The sequence below is a fragment of the Rhincodon typus genome, chromosome 22 (genome assembly GCF_021869965.1).
Source record: "Rhincodon typus isolate 14 chromosome 22, sRhiTyp1.1, whole genome shotgun sequence".
In the NCBI taxonomy this organism is placed as follows: Eukaryota; Metazoa; Chordata; class Chondrichthyes; order Orectolobiformes; family Rhincodontidae; genus Rhincodon; species Rhincodon typus.
In genome coordinates this window covers 35533289-35549648 of record NC_063353.1, presented here as the reverse complement: position 1 = coordinate 35549648, position 16360 = coordinate 35533289, and the positions used below count along the sequence as shown (strand labels likewise).

The window sequence follows — 16360 nt, the reverse complement described above, 5'->3', positions numbered from 1 at the left end:
CAGCACCCATTTTACTACTCAATTAGTTGACTGATCAGATCACTAAAACACAAAATCTGGTTAATAACAGAATGCCATCACCATCGCCAGAAACTAACCCATATTGAGGAATTTTAACTTTACACACAAACTTAAATACCAAAATGTGATATTTACTTGGATAAGTAATGCAGGTCTCCCGCAAGTTGGTTATTAATCAAGGAAAACCAGTTAAAAGCTCAGAATTTAAGAAATCAGTAAGAAACCTGAGGCTGACAATAAACTGATATAACAGCTTTATTTATAAAGCATACCTTTAAGTTAAAAAAAGAGGTAGTCCAAATAGTTATTTTCCTATTCAAATTAACATTTACAAAGTTATATTTCTAGCATCTATTTAACCAGATTTAGGAAAATACATATTTTATACACTTATTGTCGCCTCCTTTAACTTTTATATATGCCTGCTGTTCAGTATAAAAGAGAGAGAGAGAGAGAAAAAGATGCACATAAAAACATTTTTCTTTCTTTTAAGAAAATAGATCCTTTCTCCACTCATTCTTCAATCATAAATTATACATAATTTTCCCAAGAGATTGGTAGTATTCAAAGCCTTTGCCTATTAGTTTCAATACCAGCATTAAAACCTTACAGATGAAAGATAGCCAGTGTCAACTTCTCTTCTTTTAAATAAAAATTGAACCAGTTTTCTGGCTTTATAAATAGATATGGAATATAAAAGTCAAGAAGTTATGATAAAAACATATAATACATTTCTTTGGACTAGCCCGAGTGGTGTATCCAATTCTGGACACCATTCTTGAGGAAGGACATGAAGGTTTTGAAAGGGATACAGACAAGATTTACCGGAATGGTTCCAGACACAGATTACCATCATGTAGATAACTGGAGAAGCTGGATTGTTTTCCTTGCAGCAGAAAATAATAAAAAGGAGATTTGATTATACAATTTTGAAAGATAAAGAGAAACTGTTTCCAATAATTGAAGTGTTGGCAAGTAGATGGCACAGATGTAAGATGGATAAAAAAAGTCCACAGGTGACATAAAGAAATGGCTTTAAATTGTAGTCTTTAAATGGAATTGGATGAATAATTGAAGGAAAAAAAAACAGTATTTGGGGGAAAGAGCAGGCAAATAGAACAAGATGGATTGCTCTTCGAACAAACCAGCACAAACTTAAATGTGCTGAATAGCCTCCTTCTATGCTATAGCATTACACAATTCTCTGTTGCAGCTGAATTTGAAGAACTGACAAAAAAGTCATGTCAGGTGAGCACATTTGGGCATAGGTTTGCCATTAGATTTTGCACGTTAATATAGCATAAACAAACATATTCACACCGGGACATTGTAACCAGGATAAGGACTTCATCTCAAAAGTACCTAGCCATCTGAGCACATCAAAGTCTCATAAAATAGCTAGTTTATACAACTGCACCAAAATAACGCATGTGGTCTGGTTGAGTTGCAATCCTAAGAGCATTCTAGGTTATCAATAGATTTTACTTAAGTCGCAAATCCCTATATGAAAACTGCTCTACATATAAATAAATAAATAAATCACAATGGATATGGCAAGATTACTGAGCTTCCTCTAACCCCATGTAATTTATTCTGCACTAGCACTGAGCAATTCAAGGGAATAAAAAAATTATAATTGAAACAATACCATTTTTATGAAATTTAAATTAAGTATTTCTCCTGGATGGAATAAAGTAGAAAAAATATAATTTTGACCTAAAACAATCTATTTAAAACAGCTTTACAACAACACAGTTTATGTCCACCCCAAAGGTCTTGGCTACGAATAACTGCTCAATGGAGTACTGCCCACGCACTGATGGGCCAAATAAGGAGCGAACCTTCCTCATCCTTCTTATTGCTGATATGAACTGTTCAGCTTCAAATGATATCAGGATACTGGAAAAGGGTATATTTCCAAACAAGTATGTCACCTTAACACAAGAGCAACAGCTTGATTCAAACTGAACACTTTTTTAAACAAGTGTAGAAGCTCTGAACAACACAATTAAAGAAATACATCTGTAGACTGTTTTTGCCATCTGGTCACAGAAACACGCATCACTAATAATGATGGGTTGTTAAAAAGCAGCACTGAATGTGATTCACCGGTCCAATGACCAGTTTATCCTGTAAATGTTTAATCTCCAAAGACACCATGAAGTCACACACTTTTCAAAAGGCCTTTAACATCAAACTGACACTAAATTTCATGATTTAGAATGCATGGGTCAAGATGCATCCCCGAGTTCCAGTTCAGAATTCTAAACAAGCCAATACATTTTCCATTATAAAGCTGACATGTTTTGAAGCAATGTTGTAGGTTAACATTAATTGGAATATGCATTTAAATTAAGAAATTTTGCCATCACAACAATTTTTTTTCAAATATTTCAACATCACTTCAGATAAACTGTGTTACTGTTGGTGGCAGGAAAAAGAGGTCAATATTCAACAGAAGTGCTTATTTCCTAATGCAACAAAGCAGATTCAAGTCAGAAATTGTCTTCCATTTCAGGAAGTTTTAATCTCTGAAAAACTCTTTTCAGAAAACCCGGAAACCTTAAAACTGTGGAAAAGGCCATCAGCCAAGCCAGTACATACAACTCTGGCTGAGCTCTTGCAGAATTCACATATTGCAGAATGTGGGTTCTCTTAAAATTCTCACATTTGTACATTTTGTCAAGGTGTACATGACTTCGATTTTGCACAGCCTATGAATTACAGATTACATCATTCTGATCAAAGGTAGCTGGCTTCAGCCAGTACAGTTATTGATCTCAGTATCCAACAGATTAAGGATGGGAGGATTGTAAAGCAGGGAAATCAAGCAGAGTTCCTACCACTGGTCACTATATAGAATGCACATACACATAAATATTGGGTGAGAATACATCAGGCTAATTCATTGGCCTTCACAAATTTCATTAACATTCATTACCAGAGATGGGCACAAGGACAAGGTTCTGGAGAGCACAGGAGCCATTCTACCAAAGAAATTAAACTTTCAGAGAGATGCAGAGGAGACAAAAATAGGCAAAAACAATTTTTGGCAGAGTTCAATGAAAAAGAATTCTTGATGCACGTACCTCCACCCAGACTAGCATTTATTAGTCACCTCTAGTTGCCCTAATGGTAAGCGATCTTGAACCATTGCACCTTTATATGCAAAGATACTTGCACAATGCATTGTTAATCTTTGTAATGGTTTGATACAACTGCCATTTCAGAAGGCAGTTAAACTTCAACAATGATTGTGTGGAACTGGAATCATGTTCAGGCTAGAGCAGGTTCAGGCACTAGGTTTCCTTCTAGAGAATACTAATGAACCAGCTTAGTCTTTCGACAAGCTTCACGGTCATGCGTCTGGATACTAGGTTCTTTTTTACTTTTGTGTTTTTCTAAACTACGTTCAAATTCCCATACTGAAAATGGTAGGACTTGAACTCTCATTCACTTTTTTTAAATTCCAGCCTGTGAATTGCTAATCCAGTGACATAATGTCTGTATGAATTTGTATTTCTTTCACAATTAAAATTAGCACCAAGTCAGGATGCAAGAAGGAAGTCTATGCCAACTTTTATTCACCCTGGCAGATTTTGCCTTGAAACATCGACTCAAAGCTGCCTGTTTGGAGAAGGTAGATAATGCCAGAGTTTAGACTTTCTTTCAGGCAAATTTTTCATGACAGCACCCACAAACTAAACAATGTCTTGTGAATTATAATCTGTGTCTTTATTCCAAGATGCATATTGATAACAGCAAAAACTATTGTTTGCCAATTTAGCCATAAATTGAACTAAGCGAACTAACTTATGAATACATGATATTTGCAGCTAGCTCTGTTGATATCATCAAGCAGGATAATATCATTGTAGGTATTTCTCCTATAGTTGCGTTATGTGACCTCGCACTATAGAAAATCGCGTTATAGGGAAATTGTATGCCTGTACAGCTGAAAGTTCGTGTTATTCAAACAGCATCCACTATTCATCAATTGCATTACAGCCAATCTGTGTTATCAAAACACACGTTATCAGAAATAACTGTACACAAATCTATATATGCTAACACTACTTGTCCTAATTTATCTGTATCAGAAAAAGCACAATATTGCACAATCGTCAAATATAATTCCATAGGTCTATCTTATCGGAGCACTTCCTGTTCACAAATCTTACTTCTTGATATTACAAAGTCTTTGATCATGCTTCTGGATTGATATTTCCCATTACCCTCTGAAGACAATTGTCACACTACAGATTTTGCCTTCCATCTCCAGTAGTTCCCAACATCCACACAAGTCAATAGCAACAGAATCTTTAGGAATTGCAGCAGCCACTGATTTAATTTTGATTTTTCATACCTGCCTGTGGCTGTTGAAGACATGTTTACATTTCTGATCAGCTGCAGGTCCCTCTGCTTCAATAACTCTCTCCCTTAATGCTGCTCATAGTATACTTACAATTGGTAGCTCCACTGTTCTTTCCTTTGATTTACTCATGGGCAATGGACACCACTGATTAGGTCAGCATTTTAGCGCCCAGTCCTAACAGCCATGCAGAAAGTGATAGCCAGCTTCCTGTGTGAACTGCAGTGGTCCTTGGTGTATAAGGACAGCCACAGTGCTGTTAGGTAGGGATTTCCAAGATTTTGACCCAATGATAATGAAGGAACAGCTATATTTGTACATGGTATGAATCCAACACTGGAGAGCTTTCCCCCTTCCCATCATCAGTTTCTATTGACTCCAATTCTGCTAGGGGTCCTCGATATTGCAACTGTACAGGACATTGGTTAAGCCACTTTTAGAATACTGCATTTAATTCTGGTCTCCCTGCTATTGGAAGGATGTTATTAAACTTGAAAAGGGTTGAGAAAAGATTTACAAGGATATTGGCAGAATTGGAGGGTTTGAGCTATAGGGCAAGGCTGAATACGCTGCGGCATTTTCCCCTGGAGCATTGGAGGCTGAAGTTGAATCATAATTTATAAAATCATGAGGCATGGATAGGGTGAATAGTCAACATCTTTTTCCCAGGGTAGGGGAGTCCAAAACTACAGAGCACAGGTTTAAGGTGAGAGGGGAAAGATATAAAAGGGACCTGAGGATCTTTTTCACGCAGAGGGTTGTGTGTATGGAATAAGCTGCCAGAAAAGGTGATACAATTGCAACATTTAAAAGGCATGTGAAAGCGTATACGAGTAGGAAGGGTTTAAAGGTATATGGGCCAAATGCTGGCAAATGGGACTAGATCAGTTTAGGTTAGAAGGGACAAGTTGGACCAAACAAACACAGTCTGTTTCCTTGCTGTATAACTCTGTCATACTGAATCAAATAAGCCCCTGAAATCAAGGGCAGTCACTCTCCCCTCACCTCTGGAGTTGAGCTCTTTTGTCCATACTTGAACTAAGACTGTAATAACATCAGGACTTAATGGCCCTAGCAGAGCCCAAACTAATTGTCAGTGAGCAGATTTTTTTTTCCCTCTGTGCCACTTGAGAGCATTGTCACCAATCAACTCCATCACTTTGGTGATGACTGAGAGTAGACTGACAAAGGCTATACTGGCCAGGTTGGATTTGTCATGTATTTTGTGGACAGAACATCCTGGGCAATTTGCCAAACTGCTGGGTAGATGCCAGTGTCGTAACCATATCGGAAAAGCTTTCTGATCTCTACATGATCTTCACCTCCTATAATTAAATAAAGTGTTATTTTCTTTTTTCACGTTATTTTCCAAAGTGTCACTGGGAGACTGCTGCTTCCGAAGTCTTTTCTCCTAAAAAGCGATCTGCTGTACTGTGGTCAGTGGCTAGTCCATCAAATAATGATCTCCAGTCCCAGGCACGTGAGCATTCCTAAGACTTTTGTAGCCCTCATTAATCTTCAGTAGCTTGCTGCTCCTGCTTACGTTAGCAGATACTCACACTACATGTCTACTTACCCTTGCATCAGACCAGCTACTGGAAACTCTAATTATTTATCTTCAAATACTTACACCTACCAATCACAAGTGCCCTTGTGTAAGACATCTTTCTAATCGCTGCAATCTATGTGAAGGCATTACAGAGGACTATTAGGCAACGAATTCCAGGATGTTGACTCAATAATGAAGAAAAGTGACATATTTCTCAGAGGAAAACTTTGAGGTGCTGCTGGTCCCAGGTACCTCAAGGTGACCGTCCAGGTGTAGAGCTTATGGGTTTAGAAGGTACTATTTAAGAAACCTTGACATGTTGCTACAGTGCATCCGAAAATGGTATATACGGCATTGAGTGAGGTCGCCAGTGGTGATGGTGGTGGTTTTGGGGTTGGGGGGGGCATATTTCTGGGGGAGGGTGTGCCAATCATGAGATAGTTTGTACTAGATGGTGTTGAACCTCTTGACTGTTACATTACTTCCAACAATTAAGGGGTATACTACCATGCTCTTATTCCTTGGAGGAGGCAAGTCACCTGCAAGAGAATATACGATATCTGACCTGTTCTTACAGCTACAATATCTATGTGGCTTTTCTGGGGGAAGAGACAACAATCACAGACTCCCTGACCTGTGCTCAGCAGCAACATGACAATCAGAGGATAATAGGCCCATTAAAGCTCCAGGCTCCAATTGTTGGGCCCTGAACATACCCTCCTGCCCAGGCCTGGTTAGTCGAGCATTGTTTCGAAACAGCTGTAAGGCCCAGAAATGTTGAGGTGGGGGAATTCAACAATGACCTTGGCACTGACTATCAAGGGAAGTGTTTAGCCTCACTCTTGTTGGAGATGGTCATTTGCAGGTCATTCAAATTAGAAGTAAAATTTGGACAATAGCCTGAATGTTATTCAGATCTAGCTGCATATAGATATGGACTGTTTCAGTCACAATTAGGAGAGAAAACTGGAACCATCAGAAAGCATCCCTGGTCTCAACATGGAGGAAATCATTCATGAAACAGCTGAAGATGATTGGGGCTAGCACACCACGCTGAGAAACTCCTCCAGGAAAGTACTGGAGCCAAGATGATTGGCCCCAAAAACTTCAACCATCTTTGCTTTGTGCCAGCATGACTACAACTAGCGGTGAGATTTTCCCCCAATTTCAATTTAACCAGGATTTTGATGCCCCACTCAGTCAAATGTTCCCTAGTGTCAAGGATAGTCATTCTCACCTCACCTCTGGTTGGTGCTCTTTTGCTTATGTTTGGACTTGTTGGAAATGGAACCCTTTTGTTTTAAAAACCAACAGTAGATTTGTTGTGCATTGAAGGATTATTTACACTGCTAGAAAGAAAGCAATTCTTAGCACTTTAATACTGAAACTTTGCCACTTGAAGCATCATCAGCATTGAGGGACTCTTTAGAAAATTGGAATAACTAAATTACAGGGGCAGCTCCGACTAGTTGGAAGGTTCAAAAACTATACTACATGCAAAGACCATCTGTCAAACATAGCTAGGATCAGCACACTTTGATGTACTGTAAGTGTTTATCTAGTCAAAAAGACTCAAATGTAAGAAGATAAATGACTTTTGCTCATTAACAGTTCACAATAGATTTGTAAACAAAGTTTTTCCAAGATTGTCATCAGTGCAAGTACTATCAACACACAAAATTACAATAATTATAACTGCTTTAAAATCAAAAAGTGGTACAAAACATACATATTATTTCACATTTCAGAGTGTCTGACTAAAGTAATCATTTTGCCACTGGACAAAAGCCATTCAAATGCTTACAATATTTCTGAAATTACAAAAATACATTCTGGTATTTTTCCAAGGACGACAATTTACTCCTCACAACAATTTCTGAAACATGCTGAATTAGATGTTGACCAGGTTAGTGAGTGACGAGAAACTGGATGCCAAGGGAAATTTCCCCATTCTAAGCAACTCAGTATGAAGACCTCTTTTGTAAATTATTATTTTAGCTCTTTTTGTTTTAAAGTTCCACATTGGGATTGTGATGCCAAGCACGAAACTCATTACGGATTCAAACTAAGACAGGAGGAAGAGAAAATGTCATAATACCAAGAGAACAATGGACTGATTTTTATTCTCAACATACTGTAAGATACTATACAGTACACTTTTTTTTTTAAAAACACTTTAGAAACACAAATACCATGTCCACATCATAAAAGCTCCAGGTCAATAGTTAATTTGCTTCTCTCAACCAGAAAGCTGCAAAAGACATCATTATAGCAAAGGTCAGAAAGCAAAACCATATATGTAACTCCAATTCCCCACTCATTAATATCCAGCAACACTCAATTGGAAAATGAACCAGAATGAATCTGGGCAAAAGCTCAATCCAACTGTGGATTCCCATGTTGAATCATCTGCTAACATTCAAGCTTGTGTTCTTTGCTAGTGTGTACTGATCACCAATACACATGAACAAAGAATGGCAACTTGGACAAGTTACTGGATGGTTACTGACATGTGAAGTCATCCAGCATTAACTATGCTGAAGAGGATTTGATATCCCAAATTAATGGAATCTCCCATAATTCATGTCAGCATTTTGCAGGATTATACAGGTTAAAACAATGGTGGGAATTTATAGTTTGAACTCTTTAAGCTTGTCTAAGACATGCATTCAGACAACCACAAAGCCATTAGGCTTAGTTGTACCTTCTGTGATCAAGTGTCAGCTCAAAACATTTAGTAAGTGTCATGATCTTTGTCAGTTTACATTCCAAAGCATAATATAATCTGAGTAACTATGTCAGTGCAATACTGAGACGGTGCAACATTGTCTGAGATACATTATCGTAGACAAGACATTAATCAGACTTTAACTTGTACAGGTGCTCAAAAGATACCATGGCATTATTTGAATAATAGCAGGGTGTTTTAGACAGCGCTAGCCAACATTTTATCGTCAAACAACTTCACCAAAATTTAATTTCATCCTTGATCTCCTTTTCAGATTGTGCCTACACATGTAAATACACATATCTTTTCACAGATATTGATAAGGGCCTCCCTGTTATCCAGCATATGGAGCCTTCCTCTCCCTTCATGGGGAAGCTTTGTGTTTCAGTGTATTTCATACAGTCTCAGTTTTTAACAGCATGGAAAGAGACTGTCAGCCCATTCTGTCCATACCAGTCATCAAACATCCATCTATTCTAAATAAAAAGCAAAAGGACTGCAGATGTTGTAAATCAAAAACAAAAATAGAAATTGCTGGAAAAGCTCAGCAGGTCTGGCAGCATCTATGGAGAGAAATCAGAGTTAATGTTTCAGGTTGAGTGACCCTTCCTCAGAATTGAAACATTAACTCTGATTTCTCGCCACAGATACTGCCAGACCTGCTGAGCTTTACCAGTAAATGTGGTGAGAAATCAGAGTTAATGTTTCGATGCTGAGGAAGGGTCACTCAACCTGAAATATTGACTCTGATTTCTCTCCACAGATGCTGCCAGATCTGCTGAGCTTTTCCAGCAATTTCTATTTTTGTCATCCATCTATTCCAATTCCACTTGCCAGTAAGCCTTGTATCCAAATTATTATTTCAATGGGAAGTAGATTCAAAGTCAGTCAGAGCAGAGGGATCTGGGCGTTTTTGAACGTGAATCATGAAAGTGATTCCATTGCCCATATGTCCTTTACCATGATGCTCAATTCCATTATGAATGAGGGAGAGAACCAATGAGCCACAATTACAAATAGCACATGATCTAGCAAATAGCTATTCTCCTGCTTAATAAAAGACAGAGGCAACCTTCTGACTTCAAGTATGACATGCTTGCTTAACAACATTCTATGAACTAATAAAGGAGACTCCCACTCCCAGAATAGCTAACAGCATTTCCAAAGTACAGCAAATAGTCCATCATATGATTTGTCACAAAACATTGAGACACTTTTCAAAAATTTGCTCAAAAGGATGTTGCTAGCTTGGTTGGCATTTACTGCTTGTTCCTAACTGACCTAGAGAAGGTATTGGTAAAATGCATTCTTGAACACTACAATCCTTGTGCACAGGAACACCCGCAGTGCTGTTACGAAGGGAGTTCCTGGATTCAAGACTTATAACTGGCTCTGTTTACCCGTATGCAAGGTCAAGTGAAGAAGATGAAGGACCACATTGGAATGGCAATAACAACAAAAGTTCAGATAAGCCTCGTGATCTAAATAAATACCAGCACAATGCCTAGGTCCAGCATTATCTGCAGCCAGTTTAATTTATAACTTGTCAGTTACAAACAATGTGACAGCAGTCAAGGATTATCACCAAGAAGCTCGTTACATAATGAATCAGGGTCCACAGAAGCAGACTTGGATTAAATATTTATACCATACCTAGGCAATCTCGTGATCATTCTGATTTAATCATTTCTATTTATTCTGCACTGCATAGCTAGATACATCATTCGTTACCTACTTAATATCAGCTGTATGAAGTAGTACTTTAAAATTAAACTGGTGGAAAATTAACTGTACCAACGGCAAAATTCAACTTTTTAAGGTCACTAAGACTTCTTGACTTAGTGATAACTCTCAGCTTGCTAACAAGCAGTTAGAGCACATCTGACAAGATTAAACCCACATAACATTTTAGTAGTATTTAGGGGCACACTCACAATGCCAAGGCGTACAAGCTATGGGCCAAGTGTTGGAAAATGGGATTAGAACATTCAGGTGACTTTTGGACTGGCGCAGACTTGATGGGCTGAAAGGCATTTTTCTGTGCAGTAGACCTCTAGATTCTACATGACAAATGTCTCTTGTTAATTGTGAGAAGTGTTTTAAGATGGAAGTCTCTGGTACCAAAACTCCTCACTTCTCATTGTACAAGGCGATGAGACATCAGGTAGCACTTATTTTTGCATAGAACAATTCACTAACACACATAAGCATTAGTATGGCCAATCCACCTAACCTACATATCTTTGGACTGTGTGAGGGAACCAGAGCACACAGAGGAAATCCACAGACATGTGGAGAACATGCAAACTCTACAGAGACAGTCACCCAGGGGAATCAAAACCCAGGTCCTTGGTGCTGTGAGGCAGCAGTGCTAACCACTGAGCCGCTCCATGAAGGTCAATAAAACGTTACCCGGAAACTGTTAGACACTGTTACTCATTTATAACATAAATTTCTGTCAAATGTAAAGAACGAATAATCTTTAGACCAAGTGCTATGAAGGTGCGCTGCATGAATAGCTCAAGACCATCCAGCACACAGCTGGACTCGTACCCTATACAACACTAAGCAGACACTCCCTCTCGCAGTGGACTGACAGCAGTACATACCATCCACAAGAAGTACAACAGCAACTTGCCAAGCAAACTCTACCATCTAGAAGGACAAGAACAGCATTCGCATGGGAATACCACCATCTGCAAATTCTCCTCCAAATCACACACCATCCTGACGTGGAAAACATGTTGCTGGGTCAAAATCCTGGAACTTACTTCCTGGCAACACTATGGGTGTATCAAATGGACTACAGCAGTTCCAGGCAGCAGCTATCACCATCTTCTCAAATCCAATTAAAGGTAGGAATAAATTCTGGCATTGTTGGTCATGCCTATATTCAATTTTTAAAAGTGTATAGTTTTATAATTTAAATGAGGGGAGGGGCTCTCTGATGACAAATTAATTGAAAAGGAATTCTTCAACCAGAATATTTGGAAAACCACTGTTTAGAAGGCTGCTTTATTATATCCCACAAGATTTCACTACAAGAACAAAATGTTTTAATTCAGACAATCAATTTTGAAAAACAAAATAAATGGGGATCTTTGTTACGAATATAGACACCAACACTCCATTTTGTGACAAAACCGTGTACTTCGGATGTACATCAGACATTAGCAATGCCACTCTTAAATCGGTTGCTGTCACATGTACCAATTAACTTTCCATCGTTGGTTAAATTGAAATGGTATTTTCCAAAAGATCAATACTGCTGAAACCCAGGCCTAGGCTTGCCACACTGGAGCAAATGTGTATACATATGTAAATGCTATCAAATCCACTCCTTTCTGTAAAGGAACACTTACATTATAGAAATTTAGAAGTTAGCATGCAATAAAGATGAATTTTTTAGTACCTATACGATTAAGTTATTGAAGTAAGACTGATATTAAGCCCCAAGGTATATACAAGCATTTAATTTCATATAGCAAATAGTGATACCAAGACAAATGTCTCCCTGGCCCACACTGTGAAGAGAAGGAATAAGGGAAAATAGGATCTGTACTTTTACAAGGAAAGGCAAAATAATGCCTTGGTCACCAAATCCATTGGAACATCAGTACTAAATTTGTAAATGATTAAACTAACAATTTTCAGTCCTCAAATGTAAAGAACAAAATCTAGACCTGTTCCACACATTTACCAGCAAACAGCACCATTAGACAGAGGCAGGTCAGATCTTCTCCTCCCATTACGTTAGGGAGACCCTGAGGTAACAAAATAGAACAATGGATGATGAACTATGTTAAATAGCTTTTGGAATTCACTGTTCTTTTAGACAGGAGCATTGTAATTCAGGTTGAAATTCTAATGTTCAGTCTAATTGCAATTTTAGAAAATACCACTTGGAAATCTATTCTGATGTTCTGACACAGCGTCTGAGATTGTTGAATTCCTGCATAACTTAACTGGGATTCAGCAATCAAATTTTTTTTATTGCAATAATTATACAGAGAAATACTTGCACCCTTATGTTAGAAATTTCAGCTATTTCATACTGTACTGAAGTATATTTTGTGGATTCACACCAATGATTATCCCTCATGGTAGGTTCGAGATCTCAGCTGTAACTTAGATGGTCCACAAAATAGTTGGACATGATGCATAATTAAAACACAATCAAATCATTCTGTCAGAGAATTAGATGAAGGGTCCCAGAATATTGGTTAACCTGTTTGTTTGCATTCCACCATGTATTATGCATATTGCAACAAGCAGAGGAAAACAGCTTAAAAATAGTGAAGGTTAGAGAATAGATTTCCCCTAGCTACTTAGTTTAAAGAATCATTTGTACACAAGTGCTAGATATTTTCAATACTGTATCTCCAGAGAAGGTCCAAGCTTGCGGTTGAAATAGGAAAAATTCAGAATCAGTAATATTTTAACTTTTGCAATGTATAGAATTATTCAATTATTAACCTCAACTTCTTCCATCCTTTGTATAAATCAGAAATAATGCATGTAGCCGCAGTTCGAGAGAGATGGGTAGTAAGGAACCATTTCCAAAGCCATACCTGATCAAATAGCTCTGTTTCTCCAAGTGTTTACTAACTGTTGTAATTTTCAGACTGGATTTAAACCTTAGATATGAAAGCCACATGTCTCTTCCTCAAATCTCAGCTCATTCGAAATTGATACCAGCTGAAGGATCTGTATTAGAATAACATGCATTAACAGCTGCTGTTATTTACTTCCACATTTGCTACTGGTTATCTAGTTAAGGTCAGCAGCTAAGGCAACCAGCCCAGAAAAGACCAGCCTAGCTAACTTGGGCTGCAGCAATACGCCACAATTGGCATGACCAACGAAGTCGGAAGCCAAGCTGCTCCAGCAGAATTCAAACAAAGCATCAGCAATTAGGAGATTGCTAAAATCGTGCTAACAGCACTATTGATAAATCTAGCAATGGAAGTAGAGATTCAATGTTATATATTTCTATGACTTTACAACAGAGGAGACAGTAATTGGACAGGTGGGATTTTCTTGCTTTATGTAATCAGAATATGCCTGAACAATCTTCTACTGTTGGGTTCCTGAACTTTCCTTATGTGGCTCGGTGTCAAGTTGTTTAATTACACTCCTGTGAAGCGCCTCAAGACATTTGTTAAAAGGCTGCCAGGGTAATATAGTATACCTAACATTTATGTGACTCATGACATGAAAACTTCCATTTTCCCTTCAGCGAAAGGCTAAACCTACAGGTTTGGCAACATGAATACCTCCTGGCTCTCCATTGAGTCAGATTAGAATTGACGGTTTTTGCTGAGAATACCTGCATTTCAACTGTAACCCTCCACTGCCTGCCTACATAGCACAGCTGCTGAGGCTTTCAGTTTTTTTTTGTAAACCAAGTTTTGAATAGGACTCTTGTGATGCAGTGGTAATGTCCTTACTTCTAAGGCAGGAGGCCCAGGTACAAGTCCCACCAGCTCTACAGGTGTGTAATAACATTTTTGAACTAGTTGATTTGAAAAATGTCTAAAACAAGTTTTGGAAATAGGTAAAATACCTATGCTGAAGGATCACCTGCTAAAGAGCAGCTTCCTGGGGTAAAAGGCAGTGAAAACCTTTTCTCTCGATTCCCCCAATACCCTCACCTGCAAGATCCTCTCCCAGTCACTCACCATCCTGACTTTGAAATACATCAGCATTCCTTCAGCGTCACTGAGTCAATATTCTGGAACTCCCTCCTAACAACATTGCAGATTTACCTAGATCAAACAGACTGCAGCAGTTCAAGGTTGCAGCTCACCAGCTCGTTCTCAATGGCAGCTATGGATAGACTATAAATGCTGGACCAACCAGCAATGCCCATATCCCATGAATGAATGAAACACTCCAAGCAAAACTTAATCACCTCATCGAAACAAACTGTTTAAGAAACTTTCATGTTAGCATGACCATATTGTGTTGTTCTGTGCCAGTCAGGAAGAACATACGAATAGTGGAACATAGAAGCAAGGCATCAGCTTAAGATCCAGGATTCTCTCCCACAAACCTCCCTCTTCTTTCTTTTTTCCCTTCTTGAAGAGAGTCCTTAAAACTTGTATATTGGTCGTCAGCCTGAATATTTTCTTAGGTAGCCTGTTGTCAAGTTTTCTTTACTAATGCTCCAGTATAACCTTACACAAGTGCAAGATGGTGTTGGAATATGTCCACTGAAAAGACATTTGTTGATTAAGCATCAATTCAATCTGTTGGCATGTGTTTTGGCAAGTGACAAGACTCTTCCTTCCCCATTTTGATCAGATGCTTGTTAAATGAGAACCACAATGGCCAACTGAGATTTTTAAATAACCTGATTAGACTTGCCAGAGAAGCAAATGTGCCCCAAGGATCATCTTAAATATGGAATTCCTGATTTAACCCTTGCTGCATTGGATTTACTCTCCTCCTTCACCCACCCTATGCCGAGGCAGGGCAAAAAAATTACTATAAATCCTCCTGGCATGACACAGCAGGGGCAGAGCAACACAGAACGTCTACCAACAGTTTATCTGCATCTGAACAGATTGATATGGCCTGAAGGCCTTACGTTAGTACAGGGAGGCAAATCATAAGTATACATTTCATCTTCAGGATTTCTTTTAAAGAAAAACACTAAGGCGGTCTCTTAGAGTACTAATGTTTGTAAACTATATTATACTAGTTACGGAGAGTAATAATTTTCACTGATTAGAGTTTGAGGTTTAATGGAAGCAGAAACAATCATTTGACACAGAAGTTTCTAGAATGTTAAACTATTGAAAATGCAAGAAAGAATCTATTATCAATGCCACTATAATTACTTTTATTTTTAAAAAAAAGATAGCATATAAAATGATTCTAGTCAATATGACAGACAAAACTACAGTATTGTTACAAGCCAGAGCAGAGCATAAGTCTTTATACATAATTTTTGAAATGTGTTATAATAAACACATAGTTTTATTTAATCAAGTGACAGCAATATAACTAACAGCAAATTATATTGAACTGAAAGCACCTAATACTGTTTATGGTCCTACACACTTAGGTACTGTTTAAATGAAAATATGGTACGAGAAAGAATTTTGCAGTCCCAAAGCAGAGATTTTTTGAGAGCTCTCTCTATTGCAATACACTGTCCTGAATGATATATCTTGTCTAAACCACAAGGAAGTCTGTCTGCAACTGAATTAAAATTTCCTTACAGGCAGAACAGGAAAATCACCACCAATGCTATCATGCCACAACATATTACACCCAACAGCACGTAGCTAAAATTGGAAAAGTAGTATCAAAATATTCCAAAAACATAAGAATGAGAGAAATAAGAGAAATAGACTATACAGCCTCCCAAGCCTGTTCTGCCACACATTATCGTGGCTGATTTGATTTTACCCTCAACTCTACCTTCCTAGATTTTACACATAAACCTCCACTTCAACGTAGTTCAAAACCTGTCTAACTCAGCCTCGAATATAGACAATGACTCAGCCCCAGCAGTTCTCTGGAACAGAGAATTCCAAAGATTTGTGACCCTCAGAAGAAATTTATCTTCCTCTTATATGAGTGATCCCCTCATTTAAACCACTCCCCTGATTCTCACAGGAGTAACATCTTTCATTCATTCACAGGGCATGGGCATCAGTGGTTAGTCCAGCATTTATTT

At 38.1% G+C, this 16360-nt stretch overlaps 1 protein-coding gene across 7 annotated transcripts in view; it reads right to left on the bottom strand.

The window, feature by feature from the left end:
- ahcyl2b (adenosylhomocysteinase like 2b) overlaps positions 1-16360 on the bottom strand; it is an 83188-nt gene that overhangs the window by 55948 nt on the left and 10880 nt on the right. The window lies entirely within an intron of this gene.